General features: G+C 47.1%; 1 pseudogene; it reads left to right on the forward strand.

The window, feature by feature from the left end:
• Positions 1 to 4,620: 4,620 nt before the first annotated feature.
• LOC132808003 (zinc finger protein 850-like) overlaps positions 4,621 to 22,791 on the forward strand; it is a 132,319-nt pseudogene continuing 114,148 nt past the window's right edge.

The raw sequence follows: 22,791 nt of genomic DNA on the forward strand, positions 1-22,791 counted from the left end.
ACTGGGGGGGACAGAGGGTGGGGTGAGAGAAAGACTGGGGGGAGGCAAAGGTTGGAGTGAGAGAAAGACTGGGAGGGACAATGGTGGTGTGATTTTTAACTTCGTACACCCCAGTCCAACACCGGCATCTCCAAATCGGGGACATAGTTCTTTGAAAGTTGCATCATTGCTGGACAGGGTGGTGAAGGAGGCGTTTGGCACACTTGCCTTCATTGTTCACACCGTTCAGTGTAGGAGTTGGGACATCACATTGAGGTTGTACAGGATATTGGTGAGACCACGTGTAGAGTACTGAGTACACTTCTGGTCGCCCTATCGACGACCACAAGTTGACTGGTGACCTTATTTCGATTTATAAAGTCATGGGGCGTGTAGGAAAGGTAAATATCACAGGGGGGAAGAAAGGGTGGATCTCCCCTTTTTTTACTTCTCTTGGCACTTGGACACAAATTCTGTCAGGAACAGCAGCATCACCAGAGAGCATACTGCGCGTGCTCCTCGCCGCACGCATCGCGACTTTCTTTTGGTGGGCCAATTGGAAGCCCTGGAGGACCGGAAGGATATAGGTCCTCCTGCCAATCAGAGCCTTCCTGTTGTCTGAATGCAGAAGTTGGAACACGAGCTTCGGAAGGTGCTGCTCCTCTCTGAATGAAGATTGAGTTTGTTCCAGACTGCAACCTCCTTACTCCGCCAGTACACCGCTCTCTTCTCAACTCCTTTTTCATTTTTTTTTCATTTTGGGCTTCAATTTTTGACTTGCACCAACCGAACGGAAAGGGAAATGAATCCACGAAGTGGGACAGAATCCAGAAAAGGTTTTCATAAACAGAGAGTGGTTCATGTATGGAATGAATGTCCAGAGGAAGTGGTGGATGCACGAACAGATGCAACCTTTAAAAGACATTTGGATAAGTACATGAATAGGGAAGGTGCGGGGGGATATGGGCCAAACATTGGCAAGTGGCACTGAAACATAGTCAGCATGGAATAGTAGGGCTGAAGGGTCCGTTTCTGTGCTGTCCAACTAACTGTTCTGTCGTGGTCTTAAAACTTTCTTGCCTTCCACTTTAAACGTGGTTATTGAACCTGCATCCAACACATTAACCACTGTCAACAAAAAAGAAAACCTCATCCACACAACATAAAAATCCACACGCTGTTGTTCAAAAAACAGATGAACTCAGCCTTGGATATATTCAATGACCCCCTAACTGCAGGATGACATTCCCACTGCTAATCCCAGTTCATCTTCCGAATATACCACTTGCCTTGCTGATTGCTTGTGCATCTGTCTGATGACTGGTGTAGAAGGACGCTGAGGCCCCTTTGTACATCCATGCATCATTCCTGATGAAGGGCTCGGGCCTGAAATGTCGACTCTCCCACTCCTCCGATACTGCCTGTTCTGCTGTGCTTTTTCAGCCCCACACTTTTAGACTCTGATTCCAGCATCTGCAGGTCTCACTTTCTGCACATCGCACGCTGAGGGTTAACCTTTATAAGGGGCAAGGTCTTTCCCCAGGGTAGGAGAGTCCAGAACCAAAGTGGCATAGATTTTAGGTGAGTGGGGAAAGGGACATGAGGGACAACCTTTTCACACAGAGGGTGGTGCATGTATGGAACGAACTGCCAGAGGAAGTGGTGGAGGCTGGAACAGGTACAACATTTAAAACCCATCTTGATGGGTACATGAATAGGAAGAGATTAGAGGGATATATGGGCAAATGAGACAAGGTTAATTTAGGATATTTGGTCAGCATGGACGTGTTTGGCTGGAGGGTCTGTTTCTGTGCTGTTATCCGGGAATTGTCTCTGGTGAATGCAGAAGTCTGGTTGGACTTTCAGAGCAGCTTTCCAAGATGGGTTGCCCTTACTGGGAGCAAAAGAAGTTACAATGAAGTATTTCGTTTGTGAGACAGCAACTGAGTGAGTGAGTACATCTGGGAGTTTGGTGGAAAGTGGGAATTTATTGCACTGTGGGGATGAAGCCCTACCCTACCCTACCCAGGATGAGACCAGGCCTTGAGTTGAGGAGAGTAGATTTAGGACAGAGATAAGGAGGAACTGCTTTTCCCAGAGAGTAGTCAATCTATGGAATTCCCTGCCCAAGGAAGCAGTAGAGGCATCTTCATTAAGAATATTCAAAACACAGTGGAATGGGTATTTGCATGGTATGGGAATTAAGGGTAGTTGGGACAATGCAGGGAGGAGGATCTCAGATGACGCATATATCAGTCATGATCATAATGAACGGTGGAGCAGGTTCGATGGGCCAAATGGCCAACTACTACTTCTTTTACTATGAAACTCTAACCCTGCATTTCCCATGGCTACCCCATCTAACCTTCACATGCCTGTACATTATGGACAATTTAGCATGGCCAATCCAAATCAAGGCCGGTGAGCAATATAGTGATGTGGAAAATGATCAGAGAACAATAGAAAGGGACAAGGTGAGTAAATGTACCAGCAATCAAAACCGGATTCTGAAGATCACAAAACGTGAAAATAAAAACGATGTATCTGAATGTGTGGTGCATTGTAACAAAATTGACTGCACACATTGAAGAGAATAATTATGATCTGAGACTCCTTACAGAGGCATGGCTTCAGGATGACAAGGATTGCATCCTGAATATCAAGGTGATAGTCAAATGGGAAGCGAGGTGAAGGTAGAGGCTTGGCGCTGCTCATCAAAGCACTGATCACAGGGAAGTCTAGTGTTAGCTTGGATTCAGGTCCTGATTTATCTGTCCTCTGATGTCCCTGTACCCACAGAGTAAGATATTGGTCTGTTCTGCTCTGCTGGATTTCTGCTGAAGCTTTGACCCCCCACCCCTACACCTTCTGGAACAATAAAACATTCAGTCAATTCAGACCCAAGCCACAATCCCCAGCCTGTCAACCATCCAGACACACAGTGTAGTCCGAGCTGGGACTTATGATTTATAACAGCTATGATTTATAACAATATTTATGCCAGCAGAATTAAAGCATCTGTTATCAAGTAGACATCGGGATATACAGCACGCAATAGACTTTACTCTGTCTCATTCACACACATAAACATGTACATCCATGGGGGTGAATTTGTATTTGCAGAATTATATTTGCAGATACATTGTATTTTTCGCAAAAAATGCACAACCTGCAGGCTGTTTAATCAGTTTGACCTATACTGATACCTTCAGGGATTTCTGAACTTGGACAGCAAGGACCCTTTGTTCCTCAGCACTCTGTAGTGATCTACTATTTATTACTTCCTTCCTTCTCTTATTAAATTTCGCAGAATGCCTGGAGATTAAATTCCATAGTTCTGCCCCATTTACTAGCTGATAGATTTCAGAGTGTAGCCAGGGACCATCCTCCTCCCTAGGAACAATACAACCTTTCCAGCGTTTATTCCTGGACAGAGGAGGCAGTGTTTTCTCCAGCTGAGCAGTGTGTTTGTTAGCATGTCCAACTATATTAATCAAAAGTTCCTCACGCTTGCTACACAATAACCAGTGATGTTAGTTCCCATTATCTCTTTATTTGTGCCCTCACAGTTTTTCCTACATTCTACTTAATGTTATTCTAATGTCACAGTTGGAGATTTAATGTCAGCTTTTGCAACAACGGTCTTGCATTCCAGACCCTACTTAATATTTTCCTAATGTCATGATTAGATATTTATTATCAATAGTCTCAAGCAGGGTGACTCTACTCATTATTAATTAGATATTTAATGTCATGTCCCAAATATTTATTGTTCCCGTCCTGTCAATCATACTTAGCAGGTGAGGCTAACTTTACTGAATGTTATCTCATCTTGCCATAGTGACCTTTCAGCCTCAACCTTACTCTGCTAATTGGTATAAGAGCTTTCCACTATCCTTTGCAACAAATTGGCGGTAGTCTCCATGCTCTAACCCTTCCCATGCTTTCATGCTCTTTATTTTCCATACTATCTAAAGATAGACTCAGAGTTGTAGAGCACAGAAACAGACCCTGCGGTCCACGCTGACCAGATGTCCTAATTAATCTAGTGATCCATTTGTCAGCATGTCACCCCTTACCCCTCTGAATCTTTCCTATCCATATCCGCATTCAGATGCATTTTAAATACTGTAATTGTACCAGCCTCCACCACTTCCTCTGGCAGCTCATTCCATACACATACCACCCTCTGTGCGAAAGGATTGCCCCTTCGGACCCTCAGAAATCTTTCCCCTCTCACCCTAAACCTATGCCCTCCACTTCTGGTCTCGGTGCCTTGCCCCCACAACAAGGGGAAACGTCATACAAAAGTTGAGCAGCCAGACAAAATGCAAAAGGAATAAAATATCGAGCCGCAGGGAAAAAAAATTGTGGCTCTATCTTTTCACCCCGTTGGCATTTGGACATTTAAAATCTGTCAGGAACACAAACATCCCCATAGAGCATACTGCGCATGTTTGCCAGTGTCAGCAACGCAGTGCGCATGCTTACCAGTGTCAGCAAAACACTGAGCATACTCATTGCTGTACGCAAAAAAGGCGCGGGACCTTCTTTTGATTGACCAATAGGCAGCATTGGAGGACCGGAAGGAGCCTGGTCCTCCTGCCAATCAGAGGCAGCCCATTGTCTGAATGCGGAAGTTGGACTCTGAACTTCTCAAGCTGCGACTCCTGATCCTCTCTCTCTGAATAAAGATTGAGCTTTACCCAGACTGCACATTCCTTCCTCTGTCCCAGATCTGTGAGTACGGCACTCTCTTATCTCGCCCCCTTTTCCATTTCTTTTTCATTCTGTAGTTCAATTGTTGACTTGCAGCAACTGAAAGGAAAGAGTGAATTCGGCAGGGACAGACTCCGGAAACGTTGATCCAGGTCTGTATCTCAATTGGCAAAATAGTTAGGCAGGAGGCATCAGATAGTGGAGAAGTCGACGAATCGGTTGTAACCCTTCTTCAGGGCAGGGGCTGGGTGCAGAAGCTGCAGAGAAAAGGGGGTGGGGGTGAAGTGGGAAAAGGTCAAGACAGAGGGTACGACCTGGTTGGTCAATCGGAGGAATGAATCTTGTTGGTGGCAGGGAGGAGGGCGGGGATAGGAATGGAGAGGGAGGATTTTTGATATTGGAAAACTCAACGTTGAGTCCTTCGGGCTGCAAGCTGCCCGGAAGATGAGGTGTTGTCCCTCCAATTTGCGGTTAGATTCGTTGTGGCAATGGAGGAGGCCAAAGATGGTCATGTCAGAAAGGGAGTGGGAAGGAAATTGGAATGGGTGGTGACTGAGAGGTCTGGTCGCCCTCTGCGGGCACAGCTGCCATGCTCAGCGAATCGTTCCCCAAGTTTGCACTCGCTCTCCGATATAGAGAAGACGACAATGGCAAATGCAGTACCACAATATGAAGTTATACCCTTGGCTGTGGAAAAAAAACGCAGAAAGGAGGTGCATTGTTTAAATGAAGATGTATTTGAATGTGGAGAAAGTGAGAACTGCAGATGCTGGAGATCAGGATCAAACAGTGTGGTACTGGAAGAGCACGGTAGGTTAGGCAGCATCTTAGGAGCAGGAGAGTTGACGTTTTGGACATGAGCCCTTTATCAGGAATGATGTGTGGATGGACAAAGAGGCCTCAGCATCCTTCTACACCAGTCACTGTCATTTGTCAGACAGGTGTAGCAAGCAATCAGCAAGGCAAGTGGTATATTAGCAAGAGGAGAAAGTGAGGACTGCAGATGCTGGAGATCAGAGCTGAAAATGTGTTGCTGGAAAAGCGCAGCAGGTCAGGCAGCATCCAAGGATCAGGAGAATCCACGTTTCGGGCATGAGCCCTTCTTCAGGAATGAGGAAAGTGTGCCAAGCAGGCTAAGATAAAAGGAAGGGAGGAGGGACTTGGGGGAGGGGCGTTGGAAATGCGATAGGTGGAAGGATGTTAAGGTGAAGCTGATAGGCCGGAGTGGGAGAGGGGGTCGGGGTGGAGAGGTCAGGAAGAAGATTGCAGGTTGGGCAGGTGGTGCTGAGTTCGAGGGTTGGGACTGAGACAAGGTGGGGGGAGGGAAAATGAGAAAACTGGGGCTCAAGGGCAGAGGAGCGGGAAGTGGTCCAACTAGTCATGGAGATGTACAGCTTAGAAACAGACCCTTCGGTTTAACCCGTTCATGCCAACCAGATATTCAACCCAATCTCATCCCAACTGCCAGCATTTGGCCCATATCCCTTCAAACCATTCCTATTCATACACCTGTCCAGATGTCTTTTAAATGTTGCAATTGTACTGGCCTCCACCATTTCCTCTGGCAGCTCATTCCATACACGTAATACCCTCTGTGTGAAAAGGTTTCACCTCAGATCTCATTTGTATCTTTTCCCCTCACTCTAAACATATGCCCTCTAGTTCTGGACTCTTTTCTCCCCGACCCCCTCCCCTGGATAAGGCTTTGTCTATTTATCCTATCCATGCCCTTCATGATTTTATAGGTTACTCCTTAGCCTCCAACGCTGAGGGGAAACAGCCCTCGCCTCCCTATCGATCCTCCAACCCTGGCAACATCCTTGTAAATTTTTTCTGAACACTTTGAAGTTTCCCAACATCTTACCGATACTAAGGAAACCAGAATTGCACACAATATTCCAAATGTGGCCTAACCAATGTCCTGTACAGCCACAAGATAACTTCCCAAATCCTATACTCAGAGGATTGGGGAAGTTTTCAAAACCTACAAAAGACAACTGGGAAAGAATGGAGGGACAAACTGAACCTTTGAGGGTCAGCTTGGAGGCATCAAGGTCTCAGGACAGGGTGGGGATGATCCCAGCTATGGGCCACATACCAGCAAATGGGACTAGATTGATTTAGGATATCTGGTCAGTACAGGCGTGTTGGACAGAAGGGTCTGTTTCTGTGCTGTACATCTCTATGACTCTGGCTTTCCACTAACTTTTGCCACGTCAATAGGTTCACTTTCTCTCTAATGTCGGCGTTAATGCCTTGACGTCTCATTTTGCTCCCACCTTCCTGGGGACATTAACCATCTTGTGTCTGGTCCTTGCTCAAGAAGCTGCGAGGCAGGTTCACCCTGAATTGGCACACTTTTTTTTGCTTCCCAAAATCAGACCTGCTCACTCTCAGCAGGACCCCAGTGTTGGGAAAGATATTAACTTTCAGGTGGAGGTATCCAAAGTTCAGAGAGATGTCAGTCTTGACATTTTTGCTTTTTCTGTCCCTGTAAGATCCTGAATCAGCACCTTCAGGGGAATTAGTTAGAGTGGAGTGAGAACAGAGGGGGAGGGAGAGTGGGATGTGCTTTAAATTTTGTGGAATAACAAAAGAAAAGAATGTTCTGCAAAAAGTAGAATTGCTTGTTCAGAATTTCTACCCTGCACTGACAGTGATGACTTTTGTAATCTATTCTGACAGAATTTTTGAAGATTTGAAGAGGGAAGTTTTAAAATCAACAGATGAAGGGCTTATAACCGAAACATTGACCCTCCTGCTCCTCGAATGCTGCCTGACACCCCTGTGACTTTCCAGCGCCACATTTTTCGACTGACTCTCCAGCATCTCCGGTCCTCACTTTGATGTCAATGTCTAACAGTCACTCAGTCCACTGGGGCCAGCAAAGATTTTCGCCGTGATTTCTGAGAGAGGAATCAAAGCTTTTTGGTTCCTGTCTGAGTATGTTTTCAGCATCAGTGGGACTGGACGAGAGACCCCACTGTTGCAGTGCACTGTGTGTGGAGCCTGAAACAGCTTAAAGAAGGCCTGGAAAGGGGATTTCACGGCAGGGAGGGGCTCTACACGTGTTTGTGTGCAGCTGAAGCTTTGGCCATGGAGAAACCCGAGGAATCCCGCCCTGTGGAGAAACCGTGGAAGTGTGGGGACTGTGGGAAAGGCTTCTGTGTCCCGTCTGCCCTGGAGACTCATCGGCGCAGTCACACCGGGGAGAGGCCATTCCCCTGCACCGACTGTGGGAAGGCCTTCAGACATTCCTCCTACCTGCTGGCCCACCAGCAGGACCACACGGGGGGGGAAGACCCTTCAGCTGCCCCGAGTGCGGGAAGGCCTTCGTGTTTTTCTCCGCCCTGTTGGCCCACCAGCGGGTCCACACAGGAGAGAGGCCGTTCAGCTGCCCAGAGTGCGGGCAGGCTTTTACCAACAACTCCACCCTGCTGAGGCACCAGCAGATCCACACGGGGGAAAGGCCCTTCAGCTGCCCTGAGTGTGGGAAGGCCTTCAGCTATTCCTCCACCCTGCAGAGCCACCGGCGTGTCCACACCGGGGAGAGACCCTTCAGCTGCCCAGAGTGTGGGAAGACTTTCAGCAATTCCTCCAACCTGAGGACTCACCGGCGGGTCCACACTGGGGAGAGGCCCTTCAGCTGTCCTGAATGTGGGAAGGCCTTCAGCAATTCCTCCGACAGGCTGGCCCACCAGCGGGTCCACACTGGCGAGAGGCCATTCCCCTGCCCCAAGTGTGGGAAGGCCTTCACCCGCTCCTCCAACCTCCGGAGGCACCAGCGAGTTCACGTACCATCGCAGGGGGATTGAAGGAGTGAAGGCTGAATGTCATTATTCACTGGACTATCAGCCCAGCTCCCGGGACTCCCGGGTTTGAATCCCGCTGCAGCAGATGGCACTATACAGGGTATGGGTTGAAATTGCTGAGTGAGACAATGCTTCCTCTGGGTTACGGCTGTACTAAGGATCCAATTAGAAAGGGACATCTCGGTGCTGACCAATAGTGAAGACAGTGAGGTTGGGTGGGCGTATAAGCGTGAGTGAGTGTGCTTTATCTTGAGCTGTTTAAAAAGCAGCTACTTTTTCTCTGCCTTTTTGCTGAGGGGGATTTGAAGCTTTGACAAGGTTGGGTCACAATAAAGGTGAAGTGAACTTAACGCCGAGCTCAGACTCTCATTGAAGGCTTTGAGCTCCGAGAGGTTTTGGTTTTAAAGCTACTCATTTCTTTCAGCCTTCTGCACTAAGCTTCCCATGTCGCTTATCAGTTGGATCAGTGAATGAGCAGCCAGTATCGTTTGAAATGGTAAATGTTTCAGGAGTGCAGAGTGTGAGAATTCTATTCGAGAGGGTTCAGTAAAGATTTATCAGGATGTTGCCAAGACTGGAGGGTTTGAGTTAGGGGTGCCATCATTGAGATTGATAAAATCATGGGGAGTGGAGGTAAGGGCTCTTCCTTAGCGTAGGGGAGCTCAAGACTAGGGGGCACATTTCTTTAAAGTGAGAGGAGAGAGATTTAAAAGGAACCTGAGCGGCAACATTTTGACAGAAGGCAGTTTACACGTGGAATGAAGTTGGATGAGGATGTGGTAGATGCAGATGAAGTTACAAATTATAAATGACATTTGGATGAGTACATGAATAGGAAGGTTTAGAGGGACATGGGCCAAACGCAGACAAATGGGATCTTATTGAAGTGGCCTTATTGAAAGCAGTAGAATTCTGAAAGGGGCTTGACAGGATTGATGCGGATAAAATGCTCCTTTGTGGGGTGAGTCATAGAATGCCAACAATGTGGAAGCAGGCCATTCAGCCCATCTATTCCATGCTAGCCCTCCAAAGATCATCTCGCCCACATCCATCCCATGGCCCATCAACCCGAAATTGCACATCTAGGGTCACTATGGGTAATTTAGCACAGCCAATCCATCTGAACCTCTACACACTATTCTATAAATTAGCTTCTCAAAAATGTCATTTAAATGTAGAGTTTTTCTTTAAGCAAGACGTCAGTCTGACTCAACATTCGGGTGCAGACAGAATTCACACTTATTGTTAGAAAAGCTGTGCATTTGAATGACATTCTTGAGAATGTAACAAAAAACAAGTTCTGGGATTGACATGCCAAAGAACAGAAACCCATTCTAAAGGTGAAAAATTTAATCTAAAATTGTCTGATGTGTCACACTTCCATGACACTAGACTCCTTTCGATATAAATTGTGATCATGATCTCATTCTCCACAGCCACCTGATGAAGGAGCGGCGCTCCGAAAGCTAGTGCTTCCAAACAAACCTGTTGGATTATAGCCTGGTGTTATGTGATTTTTAACTTTGTCCATGGGAAACACATGAGTTGTGGGACTGGTAACAGTTCTTATTTTGTGATCTATTCCAAGTGAAATTCCTACTCTGCGCAGGCACGGGTGAACAGTTTGTTTTTTGTACTTTGCGCGAGATCGGGCTAGCAGCTTTTAAATCCTTATGTTAAGCAGTTGAAGTAAACTGTCGATCAGCAATTGTATTCCGAGAGTGGTACTTCCAGCTCTGGTAATCCTGTTGCATCAGAGAGAGGGAGAGGATGTCACATCTAAAGAGCAAACTGAAAAGTTATTTCGCTTGTTGAGTCAGTTCCTCACTCAGATGAGACGGGATACTGCTTTTAATGGATCATAATTAAATGCTACAATGGAACACCTTAAATTCGAGGTGGTTTGAAAGGGAAAACAGAACAGTAACTTTGAAAAGAGATATTGTTCCATTTCTAATCTTGGGTGACCCATGAGACATTTTTACTGAGAGCTCCATAATCATCTTCCTGCTGGATATTTTTCAGGGCAAACAATTTCTGGTGAGAGAAATTCTGCATCCTGGGAAGGCGAGAAAATAAAAAAATCAGGCTGTTAAAAGCATTTTAACTGTGGGTCCATGAGCTCTCGTGGGAGCAGTGCATTTGCCAAAAACATTTCTGACTGAAAGTAGTTTCCCCACTGAACGTTAAACAGGCATTGAGAACGTTGCGCATTATAGTGTGTTCCTGAGGACCGGAGGAGGATTGAACTTGCCAACGTGAACCACACTTTGCAGAGAGAGGAAATTTCTCCGGATGGAATAGGTTGATGGAAGTCAACAATTGTCAGATTATTTCATGCAAATAACAGCTGGTATAGGGAACACCTAGAAGAGGGGCGTCTGTAATGAGTACACAGAAACAAACTCTTCAGTCCAGGCCAGCCAGATATCCTAAATTAATCTAGTGACCCATTTGCCAGCATTTGGCCCATAACCCTCTGAATGCTTCCTATTCATGTCCCCATCCAGGTGTATGGTTTTCTTCGGAGAATACTTGGGTGAGAGCCAAGATATGCTATTCCTCAGCCTTTCCCCACTGAGCTTGACCTTTCCTTCATGATAACTGGAGCTGGAGAAGCCTGAAAGCTGAAAAGGATTCCTGGGGATAAAAAACTTTTCCTTTCAGTTTCTACAAGTCAATAATTTATAGAACCCCTGCAGTGTGGGAAGAGGCCTTTCGGACCAACCAGTCCACACCAACTCTCCGAAAAGCAACCCATTCAGACCCATTCTCCTATTACTCTACACTTACTCCTTAGTAATGCACCTAACCTACACATCCCTGATTACAATGGGGAATTCACCTAACCTGCACACCTTTGGATTGTGGGAGTAAAACCCACAGCCCTTGAGCCCAGCATTAAAAATAAATGGAAAACGGCAGTGGCAAAAGAGAGCGCCGTACTCACAGAAGTGGGACAAAGGAGGGAAGTTGCAGTCCGGCGTGAAGGTGAATCTTCATTCAGAGGCAGAGAATCAGCAGCAGGTTCGGAAACTCATGGAGCACCTTCCGCATTCAGACAACATGGGGGGTTCTGATTGGCAGGAGGACCGGTCTTCTTCCGGTCCTCCTTGGCATTGTATTGGTTCGTCAAAAGTAGGTCGCGCGCCTTTCGACGGAGAGCAAGAAGCATGCGCAGTGATTTGCTGACACCGGCAAATATGCGTTGTGCCTTACTGACACCGAGGAGCATGCGCAGTATGCTCTGTGGCGATGCCATTATTACTGACGTTTTTAAGCGTCCAAATGCAAATCGGGGAAAAAAAGGATAGAATCCCATTTTTTCCTGTGGCTTCAGATTTTATTCCTTTTGCATTGTCTGGCTGTTCAACTTTTTAAATGCCTTTTCCCCAGGGTAGTGGGAGCGAGTCCAGAACTTGAGGGCATAGATTTAGGATGAGGGGGAAAATATTTAGGAGGAAGCTAAGGGGCAACTCTTTCACACAGAGGGTGGTGTGTGTTTGGAATGAGCTGCCGGAGGAAGTGGTGGAGGCTGGTACAATTACAGCATTTAAAAGGCACCTGGATGGGCATATGAAAAGGAAGGGTTTAGAAGAATATGGGCCAAATGCTTACAAATGGGTCACTACATTAAATTAGGATATCTAGTCAGCCTGGACTGAAAGTCCTTGTGTCCATGCTTTACAACTCTATTTCTACATAGTTGGAACCAATTTCACGAGACTAAGTATAGGCCATTCACCCCTTACAGCTTGTCCTGAGCTGTAGCCTAACTGCGCAGACTTCAATAAAAGTTTCAGAAAGATTTCAGCAGCTCTTTTAAAAAAAAATATGCTTTCAGACGTTTCTGAATATGGTTTTAAAAAAATCACACAACACCAGGTTATAGTCCATGGGGGAATGGATTTGGGCACGGTGGATACCGGAACGAATGGACAGGAGGCGCTGTTGGTGGAGGTGGGAATGGACAGGGGGCACTGAGGGTGTTGGGGGAAATGGACAGGGGGTGCTCTGGGTGGCAGGGGGAATGGATGGGGGACTTGTGGCTGGCGGGTTGAATGAACTTGGGGGGAAGCTGTGGATGATGGGGGAATGGACAGGGGGCGCTATGGGTTAAACAGTTGGTGCTGTGAATGGCAAGGGGGACTAGGCAGGGGCGTCGTGGGTGGCGGGGAGAATGGACAGGGGCACTGTGGGTGGCCGGTGTGGAATGGACAGGGAGCACTGTGGGTGGCTGGAGGAAATTGACAAGAGGCACTGTAGGTGGCAGGGGGAATGGATAGGGGATACTGTGGCTGGTTGGAGGAATGGACAGGAACTGATGTGGGTGATGGAGGAGACGGTCAAGGGGTGCTGTAGGTGGCAGGGGGAATGGACAGGGGTCGCTGAGGCTGGTTGGAGGAATGGATAGGGGCTGACGTGGGTCATGGACGGGAATGGACAGGAGAAAAGAGAGAATGTGGGGGGGGGGGAAAGAGAGAGAGAGAGAAAATGGACAGGGGGCAGAGGAAGACTGGGGGAACTGGGACAGAATGTGAGAGGGGCCAGAGAGAGAGAGAAAATGGGGGCATAGCGTATTGTGGAGGAGTGAGAGAGAATGGGGTGGGGTCCAGTGTGTGAGCAGAGACCAAATTGGGGGGGGCTGCAGAGTGTGGGGGGAGAGAGAGATAGAGAACATGTACGTGGGCAATTGGTGGGAAGAGAAAGGACAAGAAGCAGAAGATGGGGGGGGGTGGAGGGAACAGAATGGGTGGGTGGGCAAAAGGTGGGGGTGAGAGAGAGAATGAATGGCGAGAGGGTGGGAGAGAGAGAGAATGGATATTCTAAATCCCCACAGTGCAACAAATTCCTAGTTTCCACCGAAATCCCAGATGGACTCACTTAGTTGCTTGCTGTCTCCCAAATGAAATATTTCATTGTAATTTCTTCCGATCCCAGTAAGGGCAAAACATCTTTGAAAGCTGCTCTGAAGGTCCTGCCTTCACAACCACTCTTCTGCTTTCACCGAAGACAATTACAGTCAGATACCACAGAAACAGAAACATGGCCCAACTCGTCCATGCAAACCAGATATCCGAAATTAATCTATTCCCATTTGGCAGCATTTGGCCCATTTCCCTCGAAACGCTGCCTCTCCACGTACCCATCCAGATGCTTGTTAAATATTGCAATGATACCAGGCTCCACCACTTCCTCTGGCAGCTCGTTCCATACATGCAACACGCTCTATGTGAAAAAGTAGCCCCTCAGGGCCCTTTTAAATCTTTGCCCCCTCAGCTCAAACCTCTGCCCTCTAGTTTTGGACTCCCCTATCCTAAGGAAAAGACCTTGGCCATTCACCCCTATCCATGCCCCTTATAAAATGTTACCCCTCAGCCTCCGACACTACAGGGAAAACAGCCCCAGCCTATTCAGCCTCTCCCTCAAACCCTCCAACTCTGGCACCAGCCTTATAAACCTTTTCCAAACCCTTTCAAGTTTCACAACATCCTTCCATAGGATGGAGACCAGAATTACACACAATATTCCAAAAGTGGCCCAACCAAGGTCCTGTGCAGCTGCAACATGGCCTCCCAACTCCTTCACTCAATGCTCTTACCAATAGAGGAAAGCATACCAAACATCATCTTCACTATCCTGTCTACCTGCGACTCCACTTTCAAGGAACTATGACCCTGCATTCCAAGGTCTCTTTTTTCTGCAACACTCCCCTTAACTGTGTTAAGTCCTGCCTGCATTTCTTCACCAAAATGCAACACCTCCCATTTCTGCAAATTCAACTCTATCTGCCACTGCGTAGCCCTTCAGGCCATCTAATCAATTCTAATTTAGTGAACTCTCTTTCCTCTCTCATTCCCTAGAAACTGAATATCTCCATCCCTCACGCTCTCCCTCCATTTTCAATTTGCTGAAGCTAATCCTTGCTGCACCTCATCCTGAAGGGTCTGGCTTATGCTGATTAACAGGCCCACACTCAGGGGAGATCTAAACATACAGAATACTGAACAGCCTGGACAGAGTGGATGTTGGGTAGACGTTTCCATTGGTCAGAGAAACTAAGACCCGAGAGCACAGCTTTAGAGGAAAGGGATGACCTTTTAGAATAGAGATAAGGAGAAACCTCTTCAGCCAGAGAGCGGTGAATCTATGGAATTCATTGGCACAGAACATTGCAAAGGCCAGCTCACTGAGGATATTTAAGATAGTTAGGTTCTTGAGTATCAAGGGGATCAAGGGTTACAGGGAGAAAGCAGCAGAATGGGGCTCAGAAACTCATCAGCCACGATTGAATTGTATGAGCAGACCTGATGGGCTGAATAGCCTACTTTCTGCTCCTATGTCTTATGGTCTCTTGCTGTCCAGGACACAGAGAGAATTGGGAGCAGGAGTCAGCTATTTGGTCTTTTAAGCCTGCACCAGCATTAAACAGATCACAAATGGATATGGATCTCCCTACGTCGAGCAGCAGCTGGGACTTTGTTCACTGGAGTACTGGACGTTAAAAGGTGACCTTAGAGAGGTTTAAAAGATCATGAGGGGTACAGGTGAGGTGAACGGCAGGTGTCATTTCAAGATTAGGGAGCAAATGTTTAAGGTGAGAGTAGAACAATTTTGAAGACCTGAGGAGCACCTTTTTATTTTAAAAAGAGAGTGGTTCGTGTGTGGAATGAAGTCGAGAGGAAGTGATAGATGCAGGAACAGTAACGTTTAAAAGATGTTTGGATAAGTAGATGAATAGGAAAGGTTCGGAGGGACATGGGCCAACCACAGACAGGTGGGATGAGGTTAATTTGTGAATATAGTCAGCATGGATTAGTTGGACTGGAGGGTATGTTTCTACGCTGAATGACTGTCAATGTTCTGTACTGGTTTTAAAATTATTTTCTTGCCTTCCCACTAACCATCCACTTCTCTGTTGATCAAAACTCAGCCTTAAATATATTCAATGATCCCCGAACTGAAGAAAGAAATCCCCACTTCTGAACTCAATTCCTCTTGCTAATATACCACTTGCCTTGCTGATTGCTTGCTGCACCTGTCTGACAACTGGCAGTGACTGGTGTAGGAAGACACTGAGGCCTCTTTGGACATCCACACAGAGTCTTCGAGTCATAGACATGGACAGCATGGAAACAGACCCTTTGGACCAACCCGTCCATGCCAACGAGATATCCCAACCCAATCTAGTCCCACCTGCCGGCACCCGGCCCATATCCCTCCAAACTCTTCCTATTCATATACCCATCCAAATGCCTCTTAAATGTTGCAATTGTACCAGCCTCCACCACTTCCTCTGGCAGCTCATTCTATACATATACCACCCTCTGTGTGAAAAGGCTGCCCCTTAGGTCTCTTTTATATCTTTCCCCCCTCACCCTAAACCACATCATTCCAGATGAAGGACTTGTGCCCGATACGTCAACTTTCCTACTCCTTGGATGCTGCCTGACTTGCTGTGCTTTTCCAGCACTGCACGTTTTGACTCTGATCTCCAGCATTAGCAGTCCTCACTTTCTCCACTTCCCAATATATCACCATTTAAACAAGACACCTCATTTCTGCTTTTTTTTTCACAGCAAAGACTATAACTTCACACTGTGGTACTGCACTTGGCAGGTGTTTGAGGCACAGACCGGGACCAGCTTTTCCAGAGTCTGGTCTCTTTCTGGATTCACTCCCTTTTCAGTTGCTGCAAGTCAACAATTGGATCCCAGAAAATAAAAGAAATAGAAAAGGGAGTGAGAGAAGAGAGTGCTGTTGGACAGAGGAAGGAAATTACAGTCTTGGATGAATCTCAATCTTCATTCAAAGAGGGAGGAGCAGCAGCAGCTTCAGAAGCTCATGGGTCAAGATTGAAGTCATGCTGGAAAAGCACAGCTGGTCAGGCAGCATCCGAGGAGCAGGAAAATCGACGTCTCGGATTCAGACAATAGGGCTGCTCTGGATGGTAGGAGGACCAGACTCCCTCCGGTGTTCCAGTGCTCCTCATTGGTCCGGCCGCTAACACTATTCTTCCTATTACAGGGCGACCACAGCTATACTCAGTACTCCAAAATAAATGGCCTCACCAACATCCTGTACAACCTCAATGGAGAACAAAGAAAATTTACAACCCAGGAATAGGCCCTACAGCCCTCCAAACCTGAGCTGATCCAAATCCTCTGTCTAAACCTATCGCCCAATTCCTGAATCTGTATCCCTCTGCTCTCCAACGACTCATGCATCTGTCCAGATGCACCTTAAATGAATCTACTGTCCCTGCCTCTACTACCTCTGCTGGCAATGCGTAACAGACACTTATCACCATCTGAATAATGTACTTTCTGTGTGCATCTCCAACATGATGTCCCAACACCTGCTTTCATTGTTCACATGCTGAGTACAAGAGTGCTGAACACCTTCTTCACCCCTCTCTATCTACCAGTGATGTAACTTCCAAGACCAATGAACCTGAACACCTCCAGGTCTCTGTTCTACAACATGACCCAGGGCCCTACCATTACCTGTTCAAGTCTTGCCCTCCTTTGTTTTAGCAAGATGCAACCCCTCACTTATATCCGTACCTCTCTCATACACACACGCTCTCTCTCAGACATACACATACACCACCCCCTCAACACACACACCCTCTCGCAGGTTCATTCTCCATCACAATCTCACTTTATCAAGCAGGCACACATGCAAATACACGGAGTCTTATATACAAACTCTGACACACACTTCCCTGATGAAGGGCGTTTCCCCAAAACATCAATTTTCCTGCTCCTTGGATGCTGCCTGACTTGCTGCAGCACCACACACTCAATCCTAAACCTATTACCCTCTAGTTCTGGACTGCCCCATTCAAAGGAAAATACCATGTCCATTTACCCTATCCATGCCCTTCATGATGATATAAAAGCATATAAGGTCACTCCTCAGACTCTGGCAAGCTACGGAAAAAAGTCCCAACCTGTCCTTATGTCTCTCCTCATCCGGGTCGCCAAGACACATACCTGAGGTTATAAAGTCTGCTCCCTCCCTGGATTCACTCCAGTTGCTACAAGTGAGCCTGCTCCGTCATTCATTAAGATCATGGCTGATCTATCCATTGTCTCATCTCCTCCTCCCTGCACTGTCACAGGAACCCCTTAATTCCCCTACCAGGCCAAATCCCACCCGACTGTGTCTTGAATATACTTAATGAAGCTGCCTCTATTGCTTCCTTGGCCAGAGTATACCCTAGATTTTGATGCAGGTCTTTTGCCTGAAACATCGATCTTCCTGTAATCTGGATGCTGCCTGACCTGCTGTGATTTTCCAGCACCACTCTAATCTAGACTATTCCATAGAGTCACGACCCTCTGGGAAAAGCAGTTCCTCATCTCTGTCTGAAAGCTACTCCTTCTAACCTGGAGGCCTAGTGTCACCCACCAGCAGAAATGACCGGACAGGGTAGGACTTCATCCCCACAGTGCAATGACATTGGGAAGATGTTTCCATTGGTAGGAGAGACTAGGACCAGAGGACACAGCGTTAAGAATAAAGTGAAAACCTTCAGGAACAGAGATAAGCGATGTCTCCTTTTCTGCTGACAGCGAGGAGCCTGGACAATGTATTGGTGACATGAGCGAGCAGGTGCACTGTTGTTCACACCGAGGAGCAGTCGCAATGTGCTCTGTGGCGATGCTGGTGTTATTGACAGATTTTAAGTGTTCAAATGCCAAGAGGAGAAATAAAGGGTATAGCCACAGTTTATTTTCCCCTCTGAGGCTCAACATTTTATAGCTTTTGCATCTTGTTTGGCTGCTCAACTTTTTTTAATATATCGTTTCCCCAGAGTAGGGGTGAGGTTCACAACTAGAGGGCATAGGTTTAGGGTGAGAGCAGAAGGATATAAAAGGTACCACAGGGGCAACTTTTCCATGCAGAGGGTGGTGCATGTATGAAATGAGCTGCGAGAGGAAGCAGTGGGGGCTGGTATAACTACAACATTTAAAAGGCATCTGGATAGGTATATGAATAGAAAGGGTTCAGAGGGATATGAGCCAAGTGCTGGCAAATGGGACTACATTAATTTAGGATATCTGGTTGGCATGGACAGGTTGCACCGAATGAATGTGTTCCCATTCTGTACAACTGTGAGACTCTAAACAATACAAAGTATATATTTTCAAGTACCAAACTATCTCCATGTTAACAAGGCTTAGTGCACAATCTGCTTTACAAACCATGCTCAACAGGTCCTGCCCCTTCAATGACTGAGGAACATATACATGCTGGTGCATAGTATCCTTCACTAGTATTTACACACTACCCTCAGCAATTGCACAAGTAACAGCAAAGGGCAAACAGCACAAGGATGAAACACACAGTGAGGGGTAAACAGCACAAGGATTAAACACACAGTGAGGGGTAAACAGCACAAGGATTAAACACACAGTGAGGGGTAAACAGCACAAGGATTAAACACACAGTGAGGGGTAAACAGCACAAGCGCCAGTAAAAGCAGATGGAAAGTGAGTGTAAAATGTGACTATGACAGGACAGGCCCCACATTCCTTCCCCTCCGTCCCCCCCACAACCTGCCTCACCTTTCACCTCCCGGGCCCAGTACCTTCCAGGTGGCCCCATAGTTGACACAGGGGCCGCCCCACGACCAGTAGAACTCCACCACCCAGGCGCCCGACCAGTTCCCAAGCAGGTCCTTAACCCCATCCGCCTCCAGAATGTTCACCGGCTCCTGGCTGCTGTACAGCCGGCCGGTGTGGCCGTGACACAGCAGCTGCGCCAGGAAGGCGGCGGCGGCGGCCAGTGCCGGGTGTCTGCCCCGGGCCGCACGGCGCCATTTTCCTAACGGCCGCCCTCCCACCGCTTCCTCGCTCGAGCGACTTCTCCTCCCAACCGCCTTCGCCCCCGCGTGACGTCTGCACGGGGGGATGGGCGGGGCCGGGGAGCCTCACCGTCACCAAGCAACAGCCACCTCGCGCTACAACTGCTCATTCACAAAAACAAACTCTCCTGTCTCGCTCTGCAGCTGCAGGGGGGGGGGGGACACTGCCACGTTTCGAGGAGCCCTGTCTACATTGGGAAAGCTCACCGCTCCATTTAAACACATATTCCGACATCTAACGGAACGGCCTCATATCTAAAGGGGGAAATCTGCATTTTAAAGGGACATGGACATTTTAACGGGTATTTCCGCAAATACAGGGATGTAAATGGACGAGATTACATTTCAAAGGGATGTGGGCACATTCAAAGGGATATCTTAATATATAAAGTGACGCAGTTATATCTAAATGAATCTACATTTCGAAGAGACGTTGCCCTGTTTATAAGTAGAGACAATAGGTGTGAATTCTGTCTGTGTCCCAATGCTAACATTTTTCTTACAAAAGCTCTGCACTTAAATTACATTCTTGAGAAGGTAATTTATAGATTAGAGTGTAGGTTAGGGAGAATTGGCCGTGCTAAGTTACCCATAGTGACCAGGGATGTACAGGTTAGGGTGGATTGGCCATGGGAAATACGGAGTAAGGGGTTGGGTATGGGTGGGATACTGTTCAGAGGGCCAGAGAGAAATAGATGGGCTGAATGGCCCACTTCCACATTGTCGGAATTCTCTGACCCTCCCCACAAAGGGGCATTTTATTTGCATTTACCCTGTCAAACCCCTTTCAGAATTCTACTGGTTTCAATAGAGGGATACAGCACAGAAACAGACACTTCTGTCCAATTCGTCCACGCACACCAGGATTACAAACTAAACCAGTCCCACTTGCCTGCATTTCGCCCATATCCCTCTAAACCTTTCTATTCATGTACCCATCCAAATGCTGTTTCAATGTTGTAACTGTACCTGCATCGACCACATCCTCAGCAAGTTCATTCCACATGCAACTCACCCTCTTTCAAATTGTTGCCCCTCCGGTTCCTTTTAAATCTCTCTCTTCACATTTAAAAAAATGCCCCCCCCCCCGAGTTTTGAGCTCCCCGCCGCGAAGCAAGAGCCATTTGCTATTCACCTTACCTCCACTCCTCATGATTTTATCAATCCCAATGAGGTCGCCCCCCCAACCTCCTGTGCTCCAGTGAATAAAGTCCCAGCCTCTCCTTATAACTCAAACCCTCCAGTCCTTACAACATCCTGGTAAATCTTTATTAAACCCTCTCTAACAGTATTCTTCCAATTACAGGGCCACCAGAACTGTACTCAGTACTCTGAAAGTGGCCTCACCAACATCCTGTACAACCTCAACATGATGTCCCAACCCCTCTCCTCAATGGTGTGAACAATGAAGGCAATGTTGCGAGATGCCGTCTGAAAACCATCCCGTCTAGCAGTGATGAGAAAGTGAGGTCTGCAGATGCTGGAGATCAGAGCTGAAAATATATTGCTGGAAAAGCACAGCAGGTCAGGCACCAAGGAACAGGAGATTTGACATTTCGGGCATAAGCCCTTCTTCTTCGCTTGTCTACCAGTGATGCAACTTCCAAAGAACTATGTACCTGAAACTCCCCCCCGCCCCCCACCTCCCAACCATGTCTGTGTGTTCTACAACACGACTAATGGCCCAACCATTATCTGTACAACCCCTTGCCTTTATTAAGCGTCTCTCTCACACACATACTCTATCTCAGACAGACTGACACACACACTCGCAGCCTCATACTCCATCACACTCTCTCTTTCCCAAGCATGCACAACACACACTTCTGCGCACTCACAAACTCACATGCACACACACTCACTCTCTCATGCATACACACACACTACTCTATGGGTTGAAATTGTATTGGCAGAATTATATTTGCAGATACATTCAATTTTGTTCAAAAATTACACAATCTGCAGGCAGTCAATGCATGTAATATTCTACAAATTCCGACTTTGGAAACAGAACCGGTCTGATTCAAGATTGGAATACTGACAGACTCAAATCGCACACCTTTAATGCATTGTCTGAGCGGGTATATCTTTTTTTTATAAAACCTTAAGTCATCTCAAGAACATTGTTACATATTAATGAACCAAAGCCCACACCCATTCTAAGAGATGAAGAATATCTAAGTTGGTTCAATATATTCTATCAGTTGCATGACACTTGATCTTTTGATATAAGTTCTGTGTCTTATGATGCTGTTCCACGAGGCTTATGTATTGATGAAGCAAGATGGTACAGATGAGGCGATGGAGAATTACAGATCACCGAGGAAAGATTTAAAGAGAGTGTGAACTCATTGGGCCGAGTGGCCTGCTCCCACTCTGTGGCGATTCTCTGAAGCGAATGGATATTAGCAAACGGTGCAGGACAACGCAGGCGCAGTGCGTGCGCCCGGCGTGGCCACGCCCACCAGCTCCTTCCTAGCTGATCTGTAGCTCGCCATCGCCTCATCTGAACCATCTTGCTTCATCAACACATAAGCCTCCTCCTTCTTTGTAACAAGAGATGCAATTTCTGTTGTAAACCACGGTTCCCTTACCTTATCACTTCCTCCCTGCCTGACAGGGACATACCTATCAAGGACACACAATATCTGTTCCTTAAACCAGCTCACATTTCAATTGTCCCCATCCCCTGCATTGTGCTACCCGATTCTATGCATCCCAAGTCTTGCCTAATTGCATTATAATTGCCCTTGCCCCATTGATAACTCTTGACCTGTGGCATGTTCCTATCCCTTTACATCGCTAAATGAAACCTAACTGAATTATGGTCACTCTCTCCAAAGTGCTCACCTACCACTAAATCAAACACCAGGCCTGGTTCATTACCAAGCACCAGATCCAGTGTGACCTCCCCTCTTGTCAGCTCTTCGACATACTGTGTCAGAAAACCCTCCTGCACACACTGGACAAAAACTGATCCATACGATGTACTAGAGTGAAAGCATTTCCAGTCAATGTTGGGGAAGTTAAAGTCCCCCATAATGACCACCTTGTTCCATTCACTCCTACCCAGAATAATTTTGCCCCCCAGTCTGTCCTGTTTGTACAAGTCCCACCTTCCCCAGAATGAGCCCCATTTATCCCCGGCGAGAAGTACGTTTGGAGTGGCGGATGTATCAGGAATGGGTGCTGGGATCATCCAGTTCAAACACTACCTCAAAACCAGAAAGGTTGGAGTGGCTGCTGCTGCCTTGCCTAAATAATTCCCCACTTGAGGCTGTTAAAGAGAGCCCCAAAAATACCTTGGAATAAACAGAGAGGAAGGCGAGTAACCCAGAAAGTAACCGAAGGAGATCGCCTCTTCTGAACTTTGATACCAATGTAGAGGGCTGCTTGAGCAGGAGG

This window comes from Hemiscyllium ocellatum (assembly GCF_020745735.1).
Source record: "Hemiscyllium ocellatum isolate sHemOce1 chromosome 27 unlocalized genomic scaffold, sHemOce1.pat.X.cur. SUPER_27_unloc_3, whole genome shotgun sequence".
Taxonomy (NCBI): Eukaryota; Metazoa; Chordata; class Chondrichthyes; order Orectolobiformes; family Hemiscylliidae; genus Hemiscyllium; species Hemiscyllium ocellatum.